This window comes from Macrosteles quadrilineatus, unplaced genomic scaffold (assembly GCF_028750875.1).
Source record: "Macrosteles quadrilineatus isolate MER2022 unplaced genomic scaffold, UCM_ALF_1.0 Scaffold_5__1_contigs__length_97177068, whole genome shotgun sequence".
Classification (NCBI taxonomy): domain Eukaryota; kingdom Metazoa; phylum Arthropoda; class Insecta; order Hemiptera; family Cicadellidae; genus Macrosteles; species Macrosteles quadrilineatus.
Window position 1 is genome coordinate 82902972 of NW_026542598.1, and position 17029 is coordinate 82920000.

The 17029-nt window shown below is 40.1% G+C and overlaps 1 protein-coding gene across 2 annotated transcripts in view; it reads right to left on the reverse strand.

The window, feature by feature from the left end:
- The window catches only part of LOC128994969 (uncharacterized), a 115334-nt gene that overhangs the window by 92139 nt on the left and 6166 nt on the right, over window positions 1–17029 (reverse strand). The window lies entirely within an intron of this gene.

The window sequence follows — 17029 nt, forward strand, 5'->3', positions numbered from 1 at the left end:
AAAGTTCGTATTAAATAATAAAATATTTGGCTTTTTTATGAATAAAATACTTCTTTTTCAAATTTGACCATAATTTAACCATTATATTAGTAATAATTTGTTCATAAAGAATCAACAGTTTACTTAAAGCACAGAATGTATGTACTGAGAGGTCTAAAACACTATTGATACCTTTAGGCTATTTACACAATTGAGCCGTGACTATTTCCACCGGGCGAATGTCACGACTCATGATCAATGGTTCAAGTGTTTTTTTTTATAGTAGGCTAGTTCAGTGTTTCTCACTCCACGACCCCGAACAAGGCTGTGGGTTTTGTTCTTATTACTCCCACCGCCGACGATTCAGAGGCTCCGAGACTTTCGTTAGCGCTGCATCGGCATAAATTTTGCATCGTCTTTCATCTTAATTTTGTAGTATGTTTGCGTTGTATTTTTGCCTTTTCCTTACTTGTGTGAAGATATTCTCTACTATGCAGTAAATTAAGAGCGCCCAGCGCGCTTGATGGGGCCCGTGAGGAGGAACATGGAGTACCGGTAGTCTGCATCAGCCTTGGCGGAGTGGGAATTACAACTCTTGGCCACCCCTGGATCTTGGCCCCCCTCTTCCGTCATGCCTGCTTCCCCTCCGGTGCTGCTCGCCCAGAAACATGAACTAGTACCGCAAATTCCGCAAGTTTTAGGCCTAATTAATTATTGCTAACCACCGTCCTGGACTTGGAGATTTCGTTACCTATTTGTTAATTTGTGCACAGAGATTTATTAATTGTTTTTCTTTTTAAATTTTAAATTCTTTAGCCTAGGCTACTTGTTGATCTTTTTTAAATTTTATAATTTTATTAAATATTCTATTGAATTCTAATTTGGGGCCCCTAAAGTTTCTATAGTTACCAGATGAAATGAATTTATTAAAAGAGTCATTATATATATCATGTTGTAATTTGTTAATTTAAAGTTTTTTGAAAGGTAAAAGCTAGTAAGATTTATTTTGAAATTTAGCCTATTTGAAAATGATTAATGAAATAATTGTAAGTTAGTAGGGTAAACGGGTATCAAAATTTTTAAAGTTTAATTGAGAGTATTTAATTCATGTATTATTGTTAATTATTGTTGTTGATGTTATTGTTGTGTTATTTTTTTAAATGGTTAATTACAGCTCGTTTCTCTCAAATGGCGTGTTGTTCTTGAGCCTCCATCCATGGTTCTCATTTTGTTATGTAAAGTTTTGTGAGCCGCTCCTCGGGCCTGCGCATGGATCACGCTTCCTTTTCGTTAGTCTGGGTGCAGGCGCGAGGGCATGGTTCATCTGGTAGCAGAGCGTGGTTAGTGGGTTGCGTCCTGGGTGCCTTGTCGTGAAACTTGGTTTCACGACTCGGATACTTAGAGATGCGATCACTGTCCGCGTTCTGTTTTTTGTTTTGTTTTGAAGAGCCGTGGATGGATTGGTTTCTTGGAAATGTTCTGGCCTGGCAGTTTTGGAAAAAGGTCTTGTTGTTGTGGTGGGGCGTAAACACATTTTTATTAGGAGCTCGCCCTTTGGCCGAGGCACCGGGTGGAATCGGTGGTAATGACTTGCATCCTTCGGGAGCAAGAGTGTCAAAAGCATGGTCATGTGTCAAAAAAAAAAAAAAGGTTTGTGTGTACCCCCCATCACACAAGTGTTAGGTGTTGTCTAGTGTATGTATCGGTGTATGTTTGTGTGTGTGTACGTTCGTGGGTCATTTGTTGTTGTTTTTTCTTGCGGTACTTGCGGTATGAATGGGCAGGTTCTTCTTTTGGGCCCCATCAGGTGCGTAGGCATCAACGTCCAGAAGCCTTAGGAATTAAATTTCTGTGTTTGTTTTGTGAAAAAATTTTGTTGGCTGTTATTTTGAGTCAAGTGCTGGTTGAGACTCGGTATGGCGTCAATTGTGCCGGAATATTTGAGGAAGCCGGAGCTGGTGTATGAGGTGCGGTCCCGGGGGGAGACTCCTGGAACTGATGTACGCACTTTGCGTACACAGTTCAGACAAATTGCTAGCATGCCTCAAGCTTGGGTTGAGTCGCTCAGTTTGGATGAGGAACTGGAGGCATGTAAAGAGAGGATGGAAGAGCTAAGTGGGGAAATTGATAGTTGGAGTAGTTTGCCTATGGGCTCAGCTAAGAGTTCGGCTATCACACAGCTGACGCACTGGCGTAAGCGTCTGCTCTTGGTTTCAGGGCAACCTGAAATCCAAGATGAGGACAAGAGCTGGGTGGAAGCCAGAATTCTTGAGCTGGAAGGAATTTTGGAGAGTATTAAGGCAGGAAAGTCTGTCAAGGAGAAAGTTGAAATTTTTGAAGACAACCGTTCTTCGGAAACTTCAAACGAAGTGCCAAAGTCTGTTGTTGAAGTTGTGGCTCCAGTGGGTACCCCCCAGGCTCCGCCTACGCCAAGTACACTGCTCCAGTTGCCTGCAAATGTTCAAATGTCAAATGCAAATGTCACACCGTCCCCCTCTCACACGTCCACCTTGGCTGCGGCTACGCTGAATGTCCAGTCCCCATCTCCCTTTCCTTCTCAAGTTCATAGTTCCCCTTCCATCTCTAACTCCTTTGGCAAACTTCCCCATCCCCTTGCCTCTGTCCTGAGTGGTTTCCGGCCGGTGGACGGGTTAGATGTGAATGGTCTTTGTTTTTTTCTGGAGAGTGTTTTGCGCATGCGTGAATACCCTGGCATGTCAGACGCAACTTTGATGGAACTCATTGCTCCATACTGTCTGAAACCGTTGGGGGACAGATTGCTTGATTGTTTGCGCAGAGGCGTCACCTTTGATGTTTTCCATAAAGAAGTTTTGGAGCTTTTCATGCCCCGTCGGGTCATGGAGAAGCTGAAAGTTGAGAGAGTTTTTCGTCCTCAGCAGCCAGCCGAGTCTCTCAGCCAGTACGTGGGGGACATTCGCACGGTGGAAAGGGTCTTGCGTTTGGGGATCAGTGAGCTTGAGCTCATTGACATTGTGCTTCAGGGGTTGAAGCCTGAGGAACGCTCCCGTCTGGTTTTTGCACCACGGCCTTCTTCTTTTGCGGATCTGGACAGACTTTCCATCCTTTCGAGATCTGTCCAGGACGCTGATTTTCAGAGAGACCAAGCGGCGGGGCATCTTCCCCTAGCTGGTCATCATGCTGTCGTAGCACCCGTGGGAGTGTTGGGTCCTGAACCGCCGCAGTGGCAGAGGCAACCTGTTGTTTGTTTTGGTTGTGGGCAACCAGGTCACATTCGGCGGCATTGCCGTCAAGGTGGAAATTTTGGACGTGGTCCAAAAAACTAGTTTGCTCACAGGAGGAAAAATTGCCCAATCCTTCCTGTGAGGTTGTTGGTGATAATGTAAAGGGCAATAATTTGAATGTTTTTTCAAGTAAGTCAAAGTCTAAGTTAAAGTCAGTTAATGTTTCTGTTGCCTCCCCTTCTGGGAGTGTTGTGCCTGTGACCGAGCCTCTGCTGCGGGGGATTGCGGGCCTTGCTACCATGGGCGTGAAAGCGGCGCGCTCAACTTGCCCACGTCTCAACATCTTCATAGGTTCCACGGTGCAGAAGGCCCTAGTGGATTCTGGGTCAGCCCGTTGCCTCATTTCCTTGTCCCTTTTTGAAAACCTTGAATCGTCTGGGCTTATCAAGCAAGTTGAGCGAAAAACCCCTATCTGCTGGACTGCGTCAAATTCACCCCTTCCCATCATCTATGAAGCCCGTTTCAAGTTCAAAATTGAACATTTTTCTTGGGTTTGGAGTTTTTGGGTGGCTAAGGACCTTTGTTTCCCTGTCATTTTAGGAGCGGATTTTATCAAGCACACTGGCCTAATTTTGGATTTAGGCAGAGGTCAGTGTTTTTTCCGATTTGCGAGGCGGGTATTAATATCTTTTGCTGATGAAATTGGTGGTGGTGCTGCGGTAGTCGAGCCTGAGATACCCAGCAAGCCAACAATTGATCCGTTAGGGCATCTGACTACTTGCGAGGCTGAAGCCATCAGAACCTTGTGTTCTCGTTTCCCAGATGTGCTGACGCCAAAGCTTGGAGTCACTAACCTGTTGGAGTACGAGATTCGTCTAACAGATACCCGTCCCGTTCGCTCTCACCCATACAAATTAGCTCCACCCAAAATGGAAACTCTCAGAAAAATCATTGACGAACTTCTGGAAAATGGTGTCATTGAACCTTCCCGTTCGAGCTACGCTAGTCCAGCCTTTCTCGTCCCAAAACCCAATGGCAAGTCCCGAATGGTTTTGGACTATCGCAAATTGAATGCGCAAATTGAAATCGACTCTGTGCCTCTCCCCGATTTGCATTCTGCGTTTGATTGGTTCGGTAAGGCCAAGTATTTTTCTGTTTTTGATCTGAATCAGGCCTATCATCAGTTTCCTTTGAAACCTGAGTCTCGACCTCTCACTGCTTTCTGCGTTCCGTGGAATTTGTATCAGTTCACAAGAGTTCCGATGGGTCTTGCTGTGGGGGCCCAGACTCTCACCAGACTCCTTGATTCCATCTTTCATGATGTCAAGTTCAAGTTTGTGTTCAATTACCTCGACGATCTCTTGGTGTACAGTGAGAGCTTCGAAGATCACCTGATTCATCTTGAAGAAGTCATGAGTAGATTGAATAGGGCTGGCCTTACCGTGAATCCTGACAAGGTTAGTTTTGCAAAGCCGGAAATTTCGTTCCTTGGTCATCTTATCTCTCATAGAGGCGTCTGCATCGACCCCGCTAGAACCCAGGCTATCAGGGAGTTTCCTCCTCCCAGAGATGTCAAGGGTATTGCTAGGTTCATCGGCATGGTAGGTTTTTACCGACGCTTCATACCCAATGTTGCTGAATTGGCGGCTCCTCTCAATGAGCTTCGGAAGAAGGGCGCCAAGTTTGTCTGGGGTGAAGCGCAGCAGACGTCTTTTGATCTTCTCAAGGAGGCTATCATGCAGCCCCCTGTTTTGGCGATGCCGGATTTCAATCAAAACTTTGTCTTGCAAACAGATGCTTCCTCCGTCGCAATTGCGGCTGTGTTGTCACAAGAGGTGGATGGTGTTAGGCAGCCAATTGCGTACGCCTCACGCACTTTGAGTCCCTGCGAAAAGAAAAGCTCTTCGGTGTATGAACTCGAGTGTTTGGCTGTCGTGTTTGGAGTCAATAAATTCAGACGCTTTTTGGAGCACAAGGAGTTTTTATTGGAAACCGACAACCAGGCACTCTCGTGGCTTCTTGCACATCCACGCCAGCTTGGGAAAATTGGTCGTTGGGTTGTCCAAATATCGTCCCTTAAGTTCCAAGTGCAACACGTTCGAGGCACTCAGAATGTGATTGCTGACACACTATCTAGGATGTACCATTCACCCGACGATCATCCTTCTGACCAAGAGCAACCGGGTTGTGCCGTGCTCTTGGAGTTTCCACTCGCCTTTTCTGATTTCATTCCCCATCAGCTGAAGGATCCTGAGCTGGCAAAGATCATTGGTGAGCTTCAAAATGGGGGAGCCCACCCCCCATATTTTCTGTCCCAGGGTGCCCTTTGCTGTCGCGCTCGGCAGCGAGGTAAACCTAAAGTTGTGCTGCCTAGTCTTCTAATCCCTATGGTCTTTGAGTATTTTCATTCGTCTCCTGTGGGTGGGCATCTAGGTATCCACAAGACCATTGCGAAGGTTAGGGAAATGTTCATCTGGAAGGGTATGGATCGGGATCTTGCTGCTAGGGTGCGTTCTTGTCAAACGTGCTCACTGAGCAAGCCCGCTCAAAACTCTAAGTTTGGTTTGTTGTCATCTGAGGTGGCGGAAAGACCTTTGGAGAAGGTTTTCATTGACTATGTAGGGCCTCTCCCGCGTAGCAAGTCAGGAAATAAGTTCCTACTTGTTTGTGTGGATGCCTTCTCCAAGTTTTGTTGGCTTTTCCCCTTAAGGAATGCCACTGCACAGCTCACCGTGCAGGTACTTCGAACTCACCTTTTCCAACATTTTGGAATACCCGCCACCATTGTTTCCGACAACGGAACACAGTTTGTTTCCCATCTGTTCAAAAGAATGTGCTTTGGGCACGGAATCCGCCATGTGACTACTTCCCCTTACTATCCACAGCCTTCTCATGCTGAAAGGTTCAATCGCAATCTTCGCTCCGCTCTCATAGCTTTCCATGCTGACAAGCAGACCACCTGGGATCAGGAACTCCCTTGGCTTCAGTTTGCTTTCAATACTGCTCACCATGAGAGTCACAAGGCGGTCCCTTTCGAGCTGTTTCTAGGCTATCCGCCTAACAACCCGTTAGCGAATGTGTGGGGAATTGGCGACCTTCTGCCACCTCCTGGTGCGGCTGATGTCAAGGCAACTTGGCAAGCGGCCAGGAGAAACTTGATCAGAGCTAGGGAATTGGTCCGGAGGAAGCACAATCGTGGTAGAGTAGACAACCCTTTCCAGGTGGGGGATTTGGTGTTTTGTAAAGCTCATCCAGCCAGTTCGGCTGTGGACAAGAGAGCTGCAAAGTTGTGTCATCGGTGGTCAGGTCCCCACCGCATCCTGAGGTTTTTGACGCCTGTCACGGCGGAGCTTGGAGATCCGCGGACTGGAAAAGTTTTCCGGAGGGCGCACATTTCTCATCTCAAGCCCTTCCGCGGAACTCTTCCGTAGGCAATTTTCTTTCCTCTTGTGTCTGGGTGGGAAGTGCACTGGGCCAGAGAACCTGATCACTTCTCCTGTCCCCTGTGTTCTGCGAAGGAATTTCCCTCACAAAATTTTCCAGCTCTGGCCAGAGCAAACCCTGGGGGTGAGTTTTCCCCTCAGTTTGGAAGTCCCTTGGCGTTCCCCACCACAGACACTTGAGTTGTCTTTCAGGTCATTCTCTTTTCAGGAAGTGGGGGAGAGGCTTGTTTGTTTGTCCCTTTTGGAGAGGAGTGTCCTCTTTTGGGGAGGGAGGTTGAGCCGTGACTATTTCCACCGGGCGAATGTCACGACTCATGATCAATGGTTCAAGTGTTTTTTTTTATAGTAGGCTAGTTCAGTGTTTCTCACTCCACGACCCCGAACAAGGCTGTGGGTTTTGTTCTTATTACTCCCACCGCCGACGATTCAGAGGCTCCGAGACTTTCGTTAGCGCTGCATCGGCATAAATTTTGCATCGTCTTTCATCTTAATTTTGTAGTATGTTTGCGTTGTATTTTTGCCTTTTCCTTACTTGTGTGAAGATATTCTCTACTATGCAGTAAATTAAGAGCGCCCAGCGCGCTTGATGGGGCCCGTGAGGAGGAACATGGAGTACCGGTAGTCTGCATCAGCCTTGGCGGAGTGGGAATTACAACTCTTGGCCACCCCTGGATCTTGGCCCCCCTCTTCCGTCATGCCTGCTTCCCCTCCGGTGCTGCTCGCCCAGAAACATGAACTAGTACCGCAAATTCCGCAAGTTTTAGGCCTAATTAATTATTGCTAACCACCGTCCTGGACTTGGAGATTTCGTTACCTATTTGTTAATTTGTGCACAGAGATTTATTAATTGTTTTTCTTTTTAAATTTTAAATTCTTTAGCCTAGGCTACTTGTTGATCTTTTTTAAATTTTATAATTTTATTAAATATTCTATTGAATTCTAATTTGGGGCCCCTAAAGTTTCTATAGTTACCAGATGAAATGAATTTATTAAAAGAGTCATTATATATATCATGTTGTAATTTGTTAATTTAAAGTTTTTTGAAAGGTAAAAGCTAGTAAGATTTATTTTGAAATTTAGCCTATTTGAAAATGATTAATGAAATAATTGTAAGTTAGTAGGGTAAACGGGTATCAAAATTTTTAAAGTTTAATTGAGAGTATTTAATTCATGTATTATTGTTAATTATTGTTGTTGATGTTATTGTTGTGTTATTTTTTTAAATGGTTAATTACAGCTCGTTTCTCTCAAATGGCGTGTTGTTCTTGAGCCTCCATCCATGGTTCTCATTTTGTTATGTAAAGTTTTGTGAGCCGCTCCTCGGGCCTGCGCATGGATCACGCTTCCTTTTCGTTAGTCTGGGTGCAGGCGCGAGGGCATGGTTCACAATATACTGTTAACTCACAATACGGTAAATAAATATTACCGCAAAGGTCCTCCGCAACAGTTCTTTTTTTCCTTTTACAGTGGATATTAGATACTATTTGCCTACATAAATGGAGGCAAGTGGTTATTGATTTAGATTGAACACTCCAATCATCAGGCCGCCTAATAGGCGAATGACGCCACTGAACACATAAAAAATTATAAACACCATTGGATCACAATGTAATGGGGTGAGTTGTTGATCAGTTCGATCCTTATGGCTGAATTTTTACCTCTTTCCTTCTCTTCACCCTACATCACTTTCACTCTCTCCAACTCGCACTAACTTCCCCTACATTGGTGTCTCACCCCCTCCACTGTCCTACGCTTATTCATCTTCAACCCCAACGCAGGGACGGGTAGCGCTGACAGATCAGCCGAGCGTCGCTAATAGGATTATCGTATGGGCAGAAAGCCTACACCCGGGTGACGGTACGCGTGTCGTGTAGACCACAGTCCTCAGACCGCATAACCGCAGACCCCTCCTACAAGTAATCGCCACCTGGGCTGACGGACGTCATGTCAGTCACGGACAACCGCGAGGAGACCTCAGCTCGGGGCGAAGGTCGAAAGATAACGGCGAGGAATTTACATTCAACACCAACCACCTCAACAATTTCGGTTTGCGACTCAATCTAAACTGAATTGAGAAATTTAATTTGTTTCTACAGTTTCTCAATGTAAAATGTTTGTAATTCGTTTGGAGGGTATTAAATAGTTGAGTATTTGATAGGTATGGTCTTTAAGATGTTTCGACAAGAGATCAATTACAGGGTGTCCACAAAAGATTTGTCATTAATTTCCATGACTTTCCATGACTATCCATGGCCATTTACCATTGATTTCCATGACTCACGAACTTTACACGCAAATTATAATATAACATACACACACATATACTGCCTGGACATGTTATTTTGCAGAAAATACTGAAATATGTAATAACAGATAACAATGGAGTACAATAGGTACAACAATGAACTAAAACAAACCGAAAACTCATAAAATAATACAACTGTAATAAATTGAATTGTCGAACATTTGTGAAAAATCCTGAAAAATGCTACAACAGTCCGGGTTACGGCTGACTAGAGCATTGAATGGTCCCCTCAAATCCATCCATAATTGAAAATTTCCATGACTTTCCATGACTTCTTGCCTATTTCCCTGACTTTCAATGACCAAAATTTTTTTCCATGACCCATGACTTTCCATGACTATCCCTGACCTTCCAGAATGTGGACACCCTGAATTATAACTCTTTTGAATTTTTTTTATAGAGACTTTTTAGGCTACTACTATTACCCAGTGTAAAGTGTGTTTTCGTCATACTTCGCACTTTTTAGGCTAATTCGTGTAACGTTTATGTTGACTGGCTGGGTAGCCGAGTGGTCTTTGTGCTCGCCTATAATCTAAAGGTCACCGGTTCTATCCTTAAAAAGCCAGTATAATGAAACAGCTGATCTTAGTAACAATGCCACACAGATAATTTCACTCCATTCTACACTCATATTTCTCTCATTTGGGTTAAAATACGTTCCTAGGTGGCGTCCCTTTCTCAGTAATTGATAGAATAATTGATTACATTTAATTTATTGATCGAAAGCTTATACATTTTTCGGATGAATTCGACTATTCCTATTATGTTGAGCAGCTTAATGTTGTACTTTTTCATAAATAAATCTCTAACGTATATAACATTACGTATGTACCATAAGTTTATTGGGCAACAATTCGTACAAGTGGAAACACAAGAGCAATTTTTACTACTGTCCCCATAGGTATTAACACTCTTTACAACAAAACTAACATATTCAATGATAACTTCAACACTTGAACAAACCCTATTGACATGACATTTACTATTTACTTTAAAACTAGATTTTTAATTGGACTGTCAGCAGAAAGAGCTGAATACACGTGTAACAAAGAGGACTACTTTCACAAAGGTTATTACAGTTTGTTGTGTGTTACATAAACTCTGACATTCACTCGCCACTTCAGCACGCTTCAACATGTTGAGTTTCTTCCTGTTTATAAAGTTTAACCTGCATTCTTCTCGTCCTGTATTTCTCCTGAGCATGTTCCTTCATTTTAATGTACTACATTCATGCTTTATTTCTGTAATTGTTGTGTGAATGTGTGTGATTTTACGAATTTCTTATTTGTTTTGTACTAGAACGTTACAAATGCTGGTCTTATTACTGCACTATCTAACAACGACTTTTTGTTGGATAGCATCTTTATTTGAAATCTCAAAATAAATAACTGCATCTGAGTCTACAATCGACCCAGTTTAGGATTATACTATATAATTCCATAATACAGTAACATTATTGTGATTCATTCATATCACTACTACACAGAATGGATATATTTTAGAGATTTACGAAATTATTCATCAGGCTATCCTATGTTTTAACATGTCACAAGCTACTAAGGGTTGTCTACCACTGAAGTATTTTACATATCCATTGCTGTCTAATAGGATGGGTAACTCTTTTACAATTTGAAGAAAGGTATGGAATCTTCCCCATGCTTAAACAATGGTAACAATTGCATACAGTTTTACTTGTCAGTACAATGTTAAAATAGAGAGTGCAGTCCATCTGAATAAAAATTGTGATAGTTGAAAAAAACACTTTTAGCAAGAAGTAAAAATATGTAATTTACGACCCTAAAATATAAACTCATATCCCAAACAACCAAAATACATCGCCCCTATTCTTTCCTCCTTTCTAAACATTACAGAAACGTTACTTTTCAAACCCAATCACACTTACAGGCAATCATATAATAAAATTCAATATCAAGACTCTGATTCTAAAAATAACCCCACATATAATTCTATCCGGCCTTCAGGAAGAATTTGAAAGTTCGCCGTTAGCAAGGACCTATAGAACCTATATATCAAGGCAGTACCCGCAGGTATGGACCACAATATATATTAAATGAGCTAGCGACTTGCGACTACCCACATGCAATGATCGCTTAATAATATCTCTTTCATCGAGCAGTTTATTATACATCCCACAACATATGTTTAATCCCACACATGCTCGAAGCGCCGGCGATTATGAATGCAAGAGCTTTTTATCGTTTTTATCACACCGATTTGTTCACAACGAAACAACTTCGTTTAGTTGTAGCGAGCTTAGTCTGCAAAATTGTTTGGAATTTATATGTTTAAGTTGGTAAAAATAAGAAGTTTACATACTTTTAAGTCAACGATCCTAGGAGACTTTGTGTTTGAATAGTTCCAACAAATTTGTATATGTAGTTGAAATATTATGGAACATATATGTTTTGATTTCAGACATTAAATTCTATTTGAGTTTGTGTTTCAACGCAATTGGTCTAGTTTTCACGTTTCAAAACGGCCCAAACCTTGGACAACCATTTGTGAGATAGCATCATTAATTTGTAGCTCAATGACATATTGCACTTGGGAAAAAAAACTATCTTGCTTTGAAACGAACCAGCGACCTTCAGATTTGAAGGGGAGTTCTAACCACTCAGCTCAACAGAGAATTTCTGTGTTTATGGGTAATTTACCCGTAAGTCATTTATAATGATCTAAGTCCGGAAACAAATCATTGATAAATATGTCCCTAACCTATTAATAATGTACGTACTATCTTTGACTAATGACATAATATTGTAGTAGACATTTCGTTTCCATTATACATTTGTTGGTAATTAAATGAATTATTTCTAAAGCAGCTAGCCACAAGTTTAACATAAGAACAAAATATTTACTTCTTTTAAGTCATAGGTTTTAGTAGACTATGGGGCTCGTCAATGAGATCCGAATTAAAACTACAGTTCACAATCAAGCGCACAGATGGTATGGGTCATTTGTCATTTGGATTGATGCTTAAACAACAGGTAGAAGTAACAATTGTATGTCTTGGTAGCTAGTACCATCGATTATGTACATACTCCTTTGAATATATTTATGTTTTAGTTTAGGACACTAAGATATTTTTCTGTAGTGTAGGGTATGAATCGATTGTTACTATTTATTTCTGGGCTTTAAATAACTAAAAATTACTTTGACCAAATAAAGAGGCCTATTTATAAAATGTTTACTCTCCTGGCATTACTGTACTGAATCAAAAAGAGAGAACTCTATAATTAATGTTTTCTTGGACTAAATACAAATGAAGCTCTTACATCAATGTTTTAAATAACACATACATCAAATTTGTATCTGTCAGTCGAATTATAAGTCTACTTGCAGAAATAAAATTTAATGTTAGTATGAACCACCTAATCATATATTCATTTGAATCATATCCGAAAAATCACCCACCATAAAATTAAGGAGCTATTGCAATAGGTATTGATAGTATTTGTTATTGTTACAATCTTCCAATGAACACATAGTTAAAGCATTTTTACTCGTTTTTTGCAATTAGTATCCTAGAATGTCATTGCAAAAACAGCCGAAAATAATTATTCCTATTGCCAATGAATATCGGCAATGGAATTAATAATGTATCTTGCAACTTAGCTGAGGTACCCTACGGTGCGAAAACTCAATTTTCTAAATGAATAAGTTTAGCACTCTTAAGAGAAATTAATTTGGAAATACATCAATCTATACGCCTACCAAACTCTAGAAGTTACTAAACATATACTTATATATAACTAATCCATAGATTGTAAAGATAAATATTCACCCAAAAAATTTGACAGGAATCATTTAATGCATATTTGATGATTAAAATCCTTTTATACTCTTGTTACTGCACAAACAAAATTGATTACCTCAAACAAATCACCATTAGGCTATATAATGGTCCACAACGAGAAAACATTGACATTTATGGAGGAACAACAATGAGAAACAAGACATATTGGATAACAATATGTCGCAGACTGCTGGGCTGCCCTCCCCATCTTTCTTCCCCCAAAATCGTAAAAATAAAAGCCGCACACCCCTTGCGGCATTGTATATTGTAAAAAGTACGATAACATGGATTCTGTTTTAAAAAGATGTGAAACATTGGGCAAATCGTGTACAAGGTTTCTACACTGTTGCGTCCATAATCAGGAGCTCAAATATTAACTTGAACTTGAGCATAAAAGTGAAATTATTCGACTGGACTGTGTTCCTTTTAAATATCGATTAAAATACTCCCTTGCCAGTTACAGTATCATTATGAATCAGCTAAAAATAATTAGCGAATCTTTTAAATATGTTATACTAGCTGAGTGAGTACCCGTCCTTCGTACGGGGTTTTTTATAAAATGCTTATTGTAGTTAAATACTCGTGCTATGCATTTGCAATGAGAGAGGACACGTTTTGAGAAAATTTGGTTTACTATAATCTACAGTATACTATAGTATATAGAACATCTACCATAGCCATAATGTTCTACCACTTCACCTAAACAATAGAAATAAGTAAAGTTCTCACACTCAGGTTTTTGTTGCTGCTTGGTTCAAATTAGCTGTTGTCATAAATGTATGAAGAACTAATGGTGCTGCACCCTGTTTGTAAGCCGTAAAACCTTTTAATGCTATTGAATATCATAGAAACAAATTGTGTAGTTGAAACAGCTGGCAAAATTATTTAATTCCTTTTAAATATGAATACTCCTAAGGTTAACATGGGAAACTCTAGAGCCGCTGGGGCGGAGCCCGGAGCCCGAAAGGATTTTTGAGGTAAGAATATGTCTATATGTTAATCGGGAATGTGAGCTATCATCATACAAAATTTCAACACAATCCGACCAGGGGTTAATGCGTGATTGAACTTCAAACAAACAAACAAACACACAAACTTTCACATTTATAATATTAGTATGATTTCTAGGAAAAACATATCATTTATCAATTATTTGATATTACGTGGACGCCACCTTGGTCGTATTTTAACCCAAATATGAGTAAAGGATATCTGTAGAATGTTGTGAGATGATCTCTGTAGCTTTGTTACTGACTAAGATCAGCTGGTTCATCAGCCAGGATCATTTATTTAAAGCCTGGGAGTATTAATGATCAGGAACAGCTGGGTCCAGTTTCGAATCATCAAAAAGCTACAGACTTAAGGATCAAAGCTTTTCTCATGATCGAATCTGCGACTTTTTAATTGTTAGACCTTTATACTACAGCTGGTGCATGTAGATAGGTAGGAGATCTACTCAAATAGGTACCCAACATTCTATTAAAACGATAAATATCATTAATTAATAATAACAATTCACTAAATTCACCTTCAAAATAAAGGCAATCTACAAAAAAAATATAATATACCCCCGCCGCAGCAAACCTGCAGACTTAGCGAATTTCCATCTGCCTGATTAGATTTAAACTAAAATATCTCCTTAAAAATATCACATTTATTCCCTATTTAAACAGAATTAGTTTAATGAGTACTTAGGTTTGCTGCAACAGGGAGGGTAAAAGTTTTTTTAATGTAAAATATTAAAAGGTACTGTGGTTTAGTAAAAATTAATGTATTTTCCAAATTTGATCAAAATATGTTCATAAACAAGCAAACTACAACAGTTGACTTATTCTCCATAAGAATAACATGGGAATTTTAAAATTACAATTTTTTTGAATTTTCTCCGTAACAATTAGGCGCATAATAACGCTTCAATATACTAAATTATTTGTTTTTTAAGCTCTACAAAATGGTTTAAAAAGGAATTGTGAAATTTTGTGTTTTCAAAAATGGGAAAAACCTATTTTTACCCCATAAAACCCCCCATAATCCCCCGTTCCCATAGTCCGATCATGCTGGTTCGCGAACTCATTCAAGTTTATCCCGCCTTACACCTTCAAACCAAATTTTATCAAAATCGGACAAAAATTACTCAAGTTATCGTGCGGATGGACACATATATATATATATCTCTATATATAGATATATAAAAATTTGAACGAATGGTGTTTTTGGCCTCTGTGGACATCAAAATGAAAAAGTAAATCGGTCTCGGGGTTAGGTCTTACCATGAGACCTACGGTAATAGCTACTTCCCTATAGGGAAATTCGCTAATAAACAACCACACGGCACAAAAACAGCAAATATAATTGACAACTCACCGAAAGCTTGACCGCTAATCGCACGAACCATCTGACAGCGTGTAAACTCAACAATTACACGTCGATCAGCTGATCAGCTGATCTGACGTGCATAACCGGTCAGCTGGCGGAAACTTAACAGCTGTTAGCGACCGGCACAGGACACGGCCATAGAGGATGGTGGAATAATTGAGCTAACATGGTCAGTGATTAGTGGCATCCGTCGGATTAGTGTAAAAAAGTTGAACATTAAAACAAAGTTTCGGAGAGTTAAAATTGTACGTGGATACGTTATTTGAATTGGAAGAATGCACCTACATGCGTTTTCGATTTATTCATATGGTATTTGTATCCATAAACTGTATAGTTAGCTTATAAACATTATTACAAAAATGGGTATTCTTTAAAATTTTAATTTTGGACGTGTTTAAATCAATAGTGTAAAATCCTTGGCGTTTTTGGCAGTTATGATATTAAGAAGCAAAAAATTAAAATAAAACTTTGCTTATAAGCCAAACAATGTTAAAATGTTAGTAACTTTAACTTCTAAACTTGTTCATTTTGCAAGTTATATTACATCTCTCAATGCTTTGATAATCGAAGCGACGAAAAACTGTCCCATAGTCGAAGGCTAATTGAGAAACTATTTTATTTTGGAACCGGACGGACGCTCAGACGACAACCGGAAACGGGGCTGTTATCGACCGGAAGCAATAACGTCAAATCCTGAAATCACGACCAAGCCGCCCTTATGACACCTCCCCCGCCCAAAAAAACGCCAGCTTACATCTGGGAATGTAGTGATGTGTGAGTTTTTGCAAATATTTGTACTATACAAGTTCAAAAACTACCACCAGAGTTAAAAATTTAATGTTTTGTTCGACAAACCTTATCAATTACTAAACTCAAGTTTCCTTTTCACTCTACTTATCTTTAGTGTGGTGCAATTTCTAAAAATATAAAACCAAACCCAATAACTTCCAGGTCCTTACATTTTATTCCTAATCCTTACAAACCTCCACTATAACTTCAACTGATAAAGAACACTTGCAAGTTAACAAACCACAAAATATTTGTTGTTAACCAAAAATATTCTTTTGTTAACACGGGAATTTATACAAGAATCATCCACCGATGAAGAAAATTAAGGGAGACTCAAGTATGTGCCGAGGTAACAGGTTTCTAGTTAAACCTACTTCAGTTTATAATAAATCTGCAGAATTTTCTTTTGCTTTACATTTAAAAATACATGTACGTATACTTTTAAAGTTTGACTCCTCTTAACTCCATATCAGTTCATCACGGCGTGATGGTAACACAAGTTCACCGACAGCGACAGGTCGTTCACCAGCTCACCAACGGGAAAAACTCGTTCAGTTCCGAGATGGGAAAGGTCAGCTGACTCGGGTAAAGTCACCTATCAGCTGATCTGCTACTGTACAGTACCGGGGACAACGTCCTAATATCGTGTTGCATTGTGGGAACTCCATACAGTCGAGTCGTATATCGCATATCAAGGAACGGGAGGTTTCTCGAGTCAACCTGTTTTTAGAAATCGAGCATAATACTATTGACCTTAAAACTTGTGTAGACTGGTTGATGTTACTCTAAAGATTTTTAGAATACAAAAGGAGAAAACTGAATTATAACAATGTGTACTGGAATGTTTTGTGCGTTCTCGTATATTTGTGATATCATTGAAGACACAATCACTAACTATCGGGACCATAATCGAAAAAGTAGTACAGCGGATCCTCTCAATAGTTCTTATAATATTGTAAAATCACGAGCTTGTTTTAGTTGTATGTTTCTTGTTGACAGCTTATGATTGCGCTGGTTTTGGCTTAAATGTTTCTTTCATACTTTTGAGATCATCTTTTTGTTCACCGGGTTAATAATGTTCAAATACTTCACACGTGTATTTGCTTGCGATCCTCTG